The sequence below is a fragment of the Thamnophis elegans genome, chromosome 1 (assembly GCF_009769535.1).
Source record: "Thamnophis elegans isolate rThaEle1 chromosome 1, rThaEle1.pri, whole genome shotgun sequence".
Classification (NCBI taxonomy): Eukaryota; Metazoa; Chordata; class Lepidosauria; order Squamata; family Colubridae; genus Thamnophis; species Thamnophis elegans.
The window spans coordinates 157,466,873-157,479,362 of NC_045541.1; positions in this window are offsets into that span (position 1 = coordinate 157,466,873).

Below are 12,490 nucleotides of genomic sequence, written 5' to 3' on the forward strand. Positions count from 1 at the left end.
TTTTTGCATGCTTTTTTTGCCCTCCCCAGGCTCCAGAGGCTTTATAGGAGCCTGGGGAGGGCGAAAACAGCCTCCCCCACCCCCCTGGAAGCCCTCCAGAGGCTTCAGGGACCTTCAGGAGGCTTCCCTGAAACCTCTGGAGCAGTCAAAATGACACTCCGAGCAAAGCAGAAGTCACTTCCAGTTTGCTCGGAGGGTCTTTTTTAGCGCTCCGGAGGCTTCAGGGAACTTCAGGAAGCTTTCCTGAAGCCTCCGGAGCAGTCAAAACGACCCTCCGAGCAAAGCAGAAGTCCGTTCCTGAATGTCCGGTTTGCCTGTTTTTTGCACTCCAGAGGCTTCAGGGAAGCTCATGAAGCCTCTAAACGGCCTCCGGGTGGGGGCTCTTTTCGCCCTCCCCAGGTTCCTATAAAGCCTCTGTAGGCTGGGGAAGGCGAAAAATGGCTTTAAAAAAGAGTGAACTCAGCTGGCCAGCGTGCACATGAGTGCTGTCCAGCTTTCAGGGCAGCGCCTCACGTGCCCTGACAAATGGCTCCGCGTGCCACCTGTGGCACGCGTGCCATACGTTTGCAATCACTGGCCTAGAGAGTTGCCCCTGCATGGCCCCATAGGAGTCTGACAACCAATCAGAATACAAGCTCAAGATCAAAGGCCAGAGAGGGCATAAAACCAGGGGCTCAGCTTCCCTTCTCTTCTCCACCAACACTGAAGCATGTGTTCACCTTTTCTGTTTAGGACTCTAGCCATGTGGTCCTGTCCACCATTAAAACCATCTTTCCAAGCAGCCTCCATGTCTCCAGTGTCGTTTCCCCACTTGGAGCCGAACCCAGAAGGACATATCTTTCAACAATAGCTAACAAAGAAATGTGTCCCACCCATGCTCTTTGCTTTGACTATTACTCATTTAGCGACCATTTGAAATTACAACAGAACTGGAAAAAAATAACTTATGGCCAGTCCTCAGATTTATGACTTTCGCAGCATCCTCACAGTCACATGATCAAAATTCAGGTGCTTGGCAAGAAGGGTGTATTTTTGACGATTGCGGTGTCCTGGGTCACATGATTGCCATTTACAACCTTTCCATCTGTCTTCCAACAAGCAAAGGGAAGCTGGATTCGCTTAATGAACATATGATTCACTTAATGATTGGAATGATTCACTTAATAACCATGCCGAAGAGGGTGGTGAAACAGGATACAACTCACTTAACATTTGACTTGCTTAGCAATTCTGGTCCCAAGTTATGCACCAGAGACAAATTCCTTGTGTGTCCAATCATACTTGGCTAACAAATAATTCTATTCTATTCTGTTACAAGTCAAGGACTCCCTGTAATGGTCTCCCGGGACCTGTTGAAAAGGTTCAGTCTTCAAGGTTTTCTGAAGGACAATAGCTACCCACAGTCACAATGACCCTAACTCTAAGAAGCCTAACCTTCGGCAAAAATCCCTGTGTTGCGCAATGTTGGGCCTTCACAAAACACCAGCAAAGAGTTAGGTTTTTCTTTTGGCTGCCCTAGATCGGCTCTTAGGATGTTTGCCATCAACGTCTGGTAGCTCTAAGGTGGATCCTCACTTTGGGAAGAACACATAAGATTAAATATCTGATTACATGTAGTCCTTGATTTACAACAGTTTGTTTAATGACCCTGCAAAGCCACAACAGCACTGAAAAAAAGTGACTTATGACCATTTTTCACACATGATCTTTGCAGCATCTCCATGGTCACATGATCAAAAATTTGACCGCTTGGCACCTGACGCATATTTATGAAGGCTGCAACGTCCCAGGGACATGTGACCGCCTTTTGCGATTTTCTGACAAGCAAAGTCAATGGGAAAGCCAGATTCACCTAACATCCGCGTTGTTCATTTAACAAATGCAGTGATTTACTTAACAACTGTGGTAAGATAAGTTGTAAAATAAGGCAAAACTCACTTAACAGCTGCCTCACTTAGCAACAGAAATTTTGGGCTCAATTACTGTCATAAATCAAGGACTACCTGTAGTTGGGTATAAAGCTATGTCATGATGGGGAAAGGATTTGCTATACTTTAGGTTAGGAGTGTCAAACGTACAGCCTGCGGACCACATGCATCTTGCATTAGCCACGCCCACCCACCCCCGTTTTAGCAAAGGGGGAAAAGTCGCGATACATCACGTGACGAAGTGACGACACGAGTTTGACACCCCTGCTTTAGGTGACCATCCAAATCTTGCAGGATCTGGTCACTCAGAGACATCTAATTTAGCCTTACTGTGCCACTCAGTTGCCAGCCAACATGGTCAGCAAGAGACCAATTAGCATCTTTCATTATTTCTGTATAGCATGAGGGATTTGAAGCATGCTGCTTTGGGAATTTCTCTAGTACGCTTTTAAAACTATTTAAATGTATTTATTTTGAATGATCATCCATTTCACCAAGTGACTGCGGATGGTGAATAAAACATGAAAAAAATTAAAAAGACCATGAAAACAACACCAATATTAAAATATATAGTAGGCGAGAATAAAGCACAGAGATAAATTGGTGGTTATCACTCCATCGGAGGGCAGCAAAGATTTGTCTGACTCTGGGAATTTGTGATTATGTTGCTGGTCAGGAGTTTATTGTCAGAAGCTTAGTGACTTTGGGTGTTTTGATGCTCTTAGTAGAGCTCGCCAAGTTTCCCTCCTGAGGGTGTTGTCTGGGCAAAGAACAAGTTGTTTATTATTGAGAAGACAGATACTCCACACCTTGATTGTGGCATTGTGGAAACTATCAGTCATGTGTTATGATCAATTATTCACTAAAGGGGAGGGGCTTTTCTCCCTGACTCATTCTATTGGTTTCATCACTAGCGAGACTGAGGATCATCCTTACTGGTCATTAGCTACTAATTGCAAAAATATCCTTCTGTCATCCTGCCTTCATGAAAAATTGAAGTGTTAATTGATAATTTTCTAGAAGGTGGTACTAGTGGGAGGTTTTGGTCCATTCAGGCACTTTTTGATGCCTTATGAGAGTGATTTCCCACTGCTTATTTCTGAAATACTTTCTTGACGTCCTATGCTAGTCAACAATTCTAGAATTTCTAAGTTATCTCAACCAAGTACTATTGTGTGTGGGGGGAGGTGGATTCTTTTACAGTAATTTCCATGATATTCAAGGTCAGCTAAATGCTGCTACCTTTGCAAGCAGTGTCCCTAATTATATTGTGCTTATATTTCATAATCTCTCTAGCATAATCTTCATAATCTATCTCATACCCAGTTGCAGGAACTGGGTATGTTCCTGTTTAAAGAAAAGAGGGACTAGGGGAAACATGATAACAGTGTTCCAATATCATGGGGGCTGCCACAAAGAAGAAGGAGTCAAACTATTCTCCAAAGCACCTCAAGATAGAACAAGAAGCAATGGGTGGAAACTAATCAAGGAGAGAAGCAACTTAGAACTAAGGAGAAATTTGCTGACAGTTAGAACAATTAATCAGTGGAATAACTTGGCTCCAGTTGTAAATGCTCCAACATTGGAAGTTTTAAAGAAGATGTTGGATAACCATTTGTCGGAAGTGATGTAGGGTTTCCTGCCTAGGCAGTGGGGTGGACTAGAAGACCTCCAAGGTCCTTTCCAACTCTGTTATTCTATTCTATTTTTATTCCTAATAAAATGTTTTGGCAGGGGAATTCTGGGAGTTTATGTCCACACATTTTAAAGTGGCAGGGGTTGAGAAACATTGCTTTAATAACAAGCACTGCTAATGAAGATTGTTAATCTCCCCCCCCTCCAAAAAAAACTGTTTTTCATTCTTATCACCTTTGGTAGCACAATATAAATAGCTGAAATCTCCACCCCCACCATTTTCCCGCCTTCCCTTCAGGCTGCTTCTGATAAGGGTAACAGATTCATTAGTCTTCTAATTCTTCCAATTCTCAGGGCTATTAATGTAATGCCTACCAGTTCCTCTTCCCATCTGTGAAGAGAAGTTGAAAAAGAGTCTTTGCAAAATAGCAGCCAGTGTCCCTTGGGGAGTTTGATGGACATTTCAGTGATAAATTGAAAGAAGGAGCTTACCGGCTTCCTGCACATGAGCCCCCCTGTTACAAGTATCTGCAAGAGGTTGGAGTGTTTTAAGAGTAGGCAGTTGGTCCAAATTAGCTCACTCAAGTGCCTGCTAGCTAGCTAAAGGGGAAGCGGGGAGGGATAGAACTGGCCCCCTGCCCTGCTTTAGAATCAGGCAGTGCCCGGAAAAGTAGCTTTCCCACTCTGTGAAATAAAAGAAGAAAACTGGAAATGCTCCTGTGGCTTTAGGCAACATCTGAGGAAATCAAATGTATAGTTGAAGCCATCAATCTTTTCCTCAGGGCTCTAAAGGAGACAGATGTACTGTTAAATTCATCCCCATTATCCTTCTCTGTTCACTGCACTCTTTTTATGATGAATGCAGGCCCCATTCTTCTGCTGAACACCGACTTAAGGCTAAGGTTCAGCCACTCAATGCTATAAAAACCACAGCAAGGCCATTTTTTTTATTAGGCCAACTCAAGATGACAAACCAGCATGGAAGTTTTCCAGTCTCAGGCATTCTCCATCAGATATAATAGAAAGCAAAGGAGAAAGGAAAAAGATATGAGAGAAACGTTGATGCCTGATGTTCTGCTCATATGTGCATTTTGTAACATAAAAGAAGATTAAAAAATGAGAAAGAATATCAGGCCCTACCATAAACCCTGGGACAATAAAATAACTGGAATTCTCTAGATAGCAATCATGCGTAGGAAGTTAGCACCCACCCCTCTCCTAGAAAAATAAAATATCCTGGGAAATATTGAAAAGGCAGAATATTATATTTCCCTGGATCAGAAATGGAGAAACATGTTTTTAGGCAGGAAACAGACTCACTCTTAGTAGCCCCCCCACTTTTGTCAATGGGCCATTAGGGGCCCTGAGCTAGCCTACTCTACATAACAAAGATAGGATTAGCCTTCTACAGAAACTCACCACAGGGCACCTGGGAAGAAGCAACACTCAACCAAACTTGGACTCAAAGCACATCCTAAAGAGTTGCCCCTGCATGGCCCCATGAGAGTCTGACAACCAATCAGAATACAAGATCAAGATCAAAGGCCAGAGAGGGCATAAAGCCAGGAACTTTCAGGATCTCAGTCTCTTTTCTTCTTCACCCAACATCTTGAAGCACGTGATCCCTTTTTTCTGTTCAGGACCTCAAGCCATGTGGTCCTGTTCACCATTAAAACCATTTTTCCAAGCAGCCTCCACATTTCCAGTGTCTTTTTCCCCACTTGGAACTCAACCCAGGAGGACATTTCTTCCAAAACATGCATATTGAAATCACATATCGTATGTTGTTATTTATTATATTTTATCCACTTTCCCCCAACTTTTACAGTGATATATATCTAGCTGTCAGTTAAAATGGAAGTTAAGCTGTACAAAGGTAGGTATTTTATGGACTTTTGAATAAATTAATGAAGACGTCCGTCTCCGATCTCTGCTGGGAATACATTCCAGACAGTTGAAGTGGCAGCAGAGAAAGTTTGATCTCATGGCAATGTGTGCAATCTTCTCAGATGATCTTTATTTATCTATTTATTTATATCTTGCCTTTATCATTGTAATGAATAACTCAAGGCAGCGAACACATACAATGTTCATGTCTATGGAGATTCTCAAACATCCAGGTATTGGTTGTCCTCAAAGGAGCTCTTTCAAGAGCTAACTGGATTTTCCTTGTTTTTCCTTGAAAACATTTCTTCAAGAAGCTTCTTGGAGGAGAAGCGAAAAGTCTTCAAGGGAAAAAAAGAGAAAGTCCAGTTGCCTCTTGAAAAAGCACCTTTGGGATATGCAATACTCCTTCTCTTATTTTCCTCACAACGACAACCCTATGAGATGACTTAGGCTGAGAGAGAGTCTGCTCCAAAATTACCCATGTGCCTTTCATGCTAAAGGCAGGACTAGAACTCACAATCTTCTAGTGAAGGGCCCCAAATGACCCAACCGGCTTTCATGTCTAAGGACTAGAACTCACCATCTCCTGCTTCCTAACCTGGTACCCCTAGACCCGTGATGGCGAACCTGTGCCACAGGTAGCACACGGAGCCATCTCTGCCAGCAGGTGAGCCATCGGCCAGTCAGTTCCACTGCACATGCGCGTGTGCCTCCTGCTGACCAGTTGATTTTCGGGTCTCTGCTGGGAGAAGCATGGACATGCGGTGTGCCCCCTCAACCACCGTTTTTGGTCCCAGGAGGCTTCAGGGAGGCCTGCTAGCACCAAAATGGGGGTGGCGCATGCATGTGCGGGGGGTGGGGGAGAGTGCAGGGGGATCACACGTGCATGTGTGGGGGGTGGGGCCTGCGGGGGGCATTGGATTATAGGTGTCGGCACGTGCTTTTGGCACCCGAGGGAAAAAAGTTTCGCCATCACTGCCCTAGACTAAACTGGCTCTGCAGTTTGTGTGCAGTTTCATAAACAAAGAGGCTTTATCTTAAATAACACAAAATCATTCACTGAGTTTCATGTCTGAGTAGAGATTTAAACTTCACTGTCCCCAGTTCAATCCAATAGTCGAACTTGACGGGAGATCCAGGGCGCTCCTTACGGTGCTGCATTCCTAAAACCCATAATCTCAGTTGGTTTCTCCTGTCCATTGTCAGCAGATGGAAGCTGTAATCCAACAAGAATAAAAAACAACAACACAGGTTGAAGAGAGCTGGATTAGCAGTATAGCTTGGGACAGACTTTCTGCCAGTCGGGTCTAAACGAAGGGTGGGGACTGTATTTTACAAGGTGACATGAATGCTGTCCTTTGAGGGAGGGAAGAATAAGTGTATAATAAATAAATAGACACTATAGAAAGACCGAAGGTTAACGCTGTACTCCATTCATCACAGTGAAACTGCATTCATCACAGAAACAAATATCCCAAATAAGTTACTTATCCAGAAAAGGGGGAAGTCATCTTTGAGAGAATGTGTGCGTAGACAAAGGGAAAGAAGGAAAGAAGGCCCAGGAAAAATATGACTAAATCCCTCCTCTCTCCAACCCACTACAAATTTTCATGGATTTTTCCAGTATATCTGAGAAACGATACTATACAGAAAGTCCTTGACTTACAACCACAATTGAACCAGTTGTGGGATTCACTTACCTTCCTTACTGGTTCGCAAATGTGAATTCACGTGCTGCTTCTGCACATGTGCACCGCCTTCTGCACATGTGCAGTGCTCGCACATTACATTGTGGCGGGTGGGTGGAACTTCCTGAAGCCGCGCTACGAGCTCATGTACGAACTAGAGAGAACCGGCTGAATACCTCTTCTGAATTGAACCCACAATTTCTGTTGTTAAACGAGACAGTTGTCGATGAATTCTGCCCCATTTTATGACCTTTCTTGCCACCGTTGTTAAATAAATCACTGCAACTAAGTTAGTGACGCGATTGTTAAATGAAGCTGGCTTTCCCCATTGACTTTGCTTGGCAGAAGGTTGCAAAAGGGAATCCCATGACCCTGGGATGCTGTAACCATCATAAATATGAGTCAGATAGTTGATTGGTGGAATTATACATAATTGAAAACAGTGATATACAAATATAAATGATTGGTAAATCTCTTTCATATTGGGATCTGTGATTATATAAAGGCATATTGTTATTAAACAGACAATCAAGAATGTAAGGGAATTAGGTTTATTGAAAAAAAATTAATTGTAATTGAATATACATTGTACAATGAAAGTGAGGTATTTAGTTATATTAGATGAAAAATCTGTGATTGTAAATGTAATTGAGAATATGGATGCAAAACACTTGTAACCAAACGACATGCTGTATGTAACGGATGAGATCATTTTTTTAATATTGTTTTTTTTTCATTTTTATGTTTTAAAAATAAAAAAAAACATTGCAAAAAAATAAAAAATAAATATGAGTCAGTAGCCTGGCATCTGAATTTTGATCATATTACCACGGGGATGTTGCAACAGTTGTTAGTGCTAAAACGGTCATTAAAAAGTCACCTACGTTATGATGATACTTTTTCAATGTCATTGTAACTTTGAACAATCACTACATGAAGTTGTTGTAAGTTGTATTAAAAAGTTTTAGTGCTGCTGGAAATAGCCTAATCCACTTTTGTTTCTAAATAAGAAGTGGCAATTGGCTTAACTGGTAGGTTAATAGCAATAGCACTTAGACTTATATACCGCTTCATAATGCTTTTACAGCCCTCTCTAAGCGGTTTACAGACTCAGCATATCGCCCTCAACAACCTGGGTTCTCATTTACCCACCTCAGAAGGATGGAAGGCTGAGTCAACCTTGAGCCAGTGAGATTTGAACTGCTGAAGTGCAGTTAGCAGTCACCTGCAGTACTGCACTCTAACCACTGCGCCACCTCGGCTCGTATGATAATAATAATAATTGATATGCCATATTTTGGTGTGCTGTTAACAAATCCCCTGCAAAGAGAAAATGGCATAAAAGACATTTCTGGAATCCAAGCTGTCAGTCGATCACAGTATCACATTTAGCAGAAGATCAAACAAGGGTACAACCGTCAGTGAGTCCGCGGGTGCCCCCTCATTGTGCTAGATAATTTGAAATGGTCTCTTGGGCATTAAATAGTTCATTATTATTTTTTTGAAGGAGAGGCAGGGAGTAGGACGGAAAGCATGTTGTGAGGGGGAAAGATTGTTCCCCCCCCCCAATGATATTGAAACCCTGACAAGTTGATCCAACAAGCTGCAGGCGAGTGAAAAAAAATCAATGGGGCTCCATAGATAACAGCAGTAACAGCAGCATGGAACTAACCCAAGAGGATTGTGTTCCTAAATATCAATATATTCATTAATTTCTGAGACTTGTAGGCTGCCTGTCTCTGACAAGGCACATTATGGCTGCTTTATCAACATTTTTTCCCTTGCTAGCCGGTTCGGGTGAGGAGGGGGAATTGTACATCACTGGAAATTCATTTGTTAGTAAATGGTTTCCAAATGAAAGCTAATAAACTCATGGAATGCTCTCAGTTCTGAAAGCAGAAGGCACCTTTGATTGGTCGGTGATTTATCTAGGTTTAGTTTCTTTTGAAAGATGGCTGCAGAACACGGTCATTTTTAGTAATTATGCCTATGTATTAAAAATATAGGCTGGAGCATTGATAGCAGCCCAAATTTATACAATCGTGCCTTCTATATAGGTAGCCCTCTGTTTTGACCTAGGCTTCCTGAGACAGTAAAAACCACACGATTAGTCCCAAAAACCCTCTTTTTATTTAAACGGCTGTGAATAAACATAATTTATTCACAGCCTGTAATGATTCACAAAAAGTCTGTGAAGAGTCCGACAGAAGTCCGCCACAGTCTTTCAGGGTAAGGCTGATAATAGGCACCCACCTTTATCTCCCTTGAGACATTGCCAAAGACTTCATTGCCAATTAGTTTTGCAAGGTCAAACGGAGCACAGAGTCAAACTGAGTTTCTTAGAGTTTGAACTGACCAGAATGAACAAAATTGCTTCCTGCAAAGGCTCACATCTGTTTGCTCCTCTTTTATGTCTTATGGGAGGGGCCAGTCATCTCCAAGCCTTACTCCTGAGTCGCCCCTTTTTTCTTAACTGTTCTTGCCTTCTGGAAGCTCTGCGCATGCGCACAGTGGGAACAGGCTCACACTGTTCTTCTGTCTCGCTGATGTCAGACTCTGGAGGCTCCGGAGGTAGCACATAACTACCAGATGGCCACAGCCTCCTCTCAGCCTCAGACTCAAACCCCCCGTCTGAGCCCTACCCAAACTCCAGGACTGGCCCATATTCCTCCCCAACCTCTTCACTGTCCGACTCTGCTACCAGCTCCGCAGGCTACTAGCAGACCACAACATCCTTGACTTAAGACCACAATCAAGCCCAGAATTTATGTTGCTAGGTGAGACATTTGTTAAATGAGTTTTGCCCATCTGTGTAATTTCAAATGGTTGCTAAGTGACCGTCCGTAAGTGGAGGACTACCTGTGGTGTTAGCGTTTCAAACTTTTTAGGTATTATGAAAGGGGTATGGAGAGAAATCTGTCCATGTATTTCATTTTCATGGGAACATATTGCCAACAAAACAAAACAAAAATGATTTTCCTGCCAGTCTAGTAATATCTTAAAAGTTTCTGAGCTTGAGAAACATTGATTTAGAGCATAGTTGAAGGTCTTGTTGTTTAAACTGTAGAGAAGAATGGTAGAATAAATTATGTTTTTCACATCAGGAGAATGGGAAACAATATACTGTACAACTGCCAACAATATCTTTCTACATAATTTGGCTCTCTAAAGGTGGGATGGGTCATTCGTATCCCCTTGAGGCAGACGTCTAGTTCCTGGATCTGCCAAAATGTCATGATATGCTTCAGAATACGTGACAGCTTCATCTCTTCCCTGGGCAGCTTGTTTACCTCTCAGAAGAGGGAGAGGCCAGACCCTGCTACTGTTTCAAAACAAGCTCAGAGCCTCAAGCAATGTTGTTTTCTTCAAAAGCAAACCTCAAAAGTTGTTATTGTCAAGTCAGGTGACGGCCCATTGGATTGTCAGGTCTGTTGATCTAGATATCTCATATGTACAAAACAAGAGAGTTGATCTCGCTGCCCCATCACAAATTTTTCCTGGCCTTTGTGCAGTAAATTCTTCAGTTTAGGTTGTTCCTCTTGGTACAAAAACAATTGTGAGGGTTTTTTTCGGGGGGAGGGTGTAAATTGTGCAGCTAGATGGCCTGGTTTTGGTGGCTAATTCTTCTGTCAAAGAATCATGGGTGACACTGTATAAGGAACCTCAAAGACTATTCTAGTCGGTTCCACCACAAAACCGCGTTCGACTAAAGCGCGCTCGACGAAACCGCGCAGCTGACGTCATCACAGCGCGACGAAAAAAGCACGCTGTAAACGCTAAAGCTAAAATTAACCCCTAAACCTAAACCTAACCCCCCTAAACCTAATCCTAAACCTAACCCTAAACCTAACCCTAAACCTAACCCTTAACCTAATGCTAAACCTAATCCTAACCCTTAACCTAACCCTAAACCTAACCCTAACCCTTAACCTAACCCTAACCCTAACCCTAACCCTAACCCTTAACCTAACCCTAAACCTAACCCTAAACCTAACCCTAAACCTAACCCTTACCTTAACTTGAATCGGCTTGCTTTCAAAGTGCTATTTAAAGCGCCCTTTTTTTCCCGTGGTCGCTGTTGTCGCCCTGCTGATGACGTCAGCAACGCGGTTTAATCGGGCACGCTTTAGTGGAGCGTGGTTTTGTTGTGCCACGTTCTAGTCAGGGGTGGGTTCCGGCTGCTGCTACTGCCGGTTCACTCAGGGACGCGCTGTGAGTGCATGTGCATGCGCAGTACTAAAAAATGCTTCTGTGCATGCGCAGAAGCAAAAAACAAGATGGCGCCGCCTACTGCACCGCCGAGAGAACCAGTTTGGGGATGTGGCAGGCTGAGTTACTACCTACTCAGCTGAACCAGTCAAAACCAGTAGGAACCCACCTCTGATCCTAGTCCTGCATACTCTTCACCCAGTGTGCAAATCAGCCCACATGGAAAGCCCAGAAAGGAAGGGAAAGAAGCCTTTTGCTCCTCTTCTACACCATCTGGCAAATTATATTGCTTCTGTAATGTAGACGCAGGTAGAGGGTTACCAGATTTATGTTGCAAAACTTTGGATGGCCACATGACAATCACAAGGAATCAGATTTTTCTGTATTTCATTGCTGCAATCTGGTCTATTCAATTGAATTCAAATTCAAACCTTCATTGTCAATGCACAACATGCGTACAATTAGATTGGATGAGCCTCCCTTAGTGCAGTGCCCCCCCCCCGGCAAACACAAAATAACATCTCAATATCTCGTAAGTGAAAGAAAGAAAAAAAACTCTAACCCAATAGATCATACTAACAGACACACAACCCTATATACATATATGTGCATGACGTAACATTATATTATATTGCATCAGTGTAGACATGTTGTATGTTTTGCTGGCCCGGCAAGTCTATCATGCTAAATAGTTATGGTGCTATGCCGCATTCAGAAGTCTGACAGCCCACAGATAGAAGCTATTTTTCAGCCTGTTCATTTGACTGGCTTATGCTTCTGTATCTCCTGCCCGATGGTAGGAGAGTAAAGAAGTGCTGACAAGGGTGTGAATCATCCCTAAGGATTTTCCTCACCCTGTTAAGACATCCAGTCCTAGCAATTTCATCTAGTGAGGTCAGGGGACAGCCCATGATATTTTGTGCTGTATTCATCACCCTTTGTAATGTCTTTCTATCTGTGGCTGTCAAGCCAGCATACCCTACTGCAATGGAATATGTGAGGACGCTTTCTATCATAGACCGGTAGAAGGAGTTCATCAGTCATTGTTCCACCTTGTTTTTCTGCGGAAAATGGAGTCTCCGTTGAGCCTTCTTGATCACCTGGATCGTAATACTTTTCCAGGTGAGATCTTCACTAAGATGG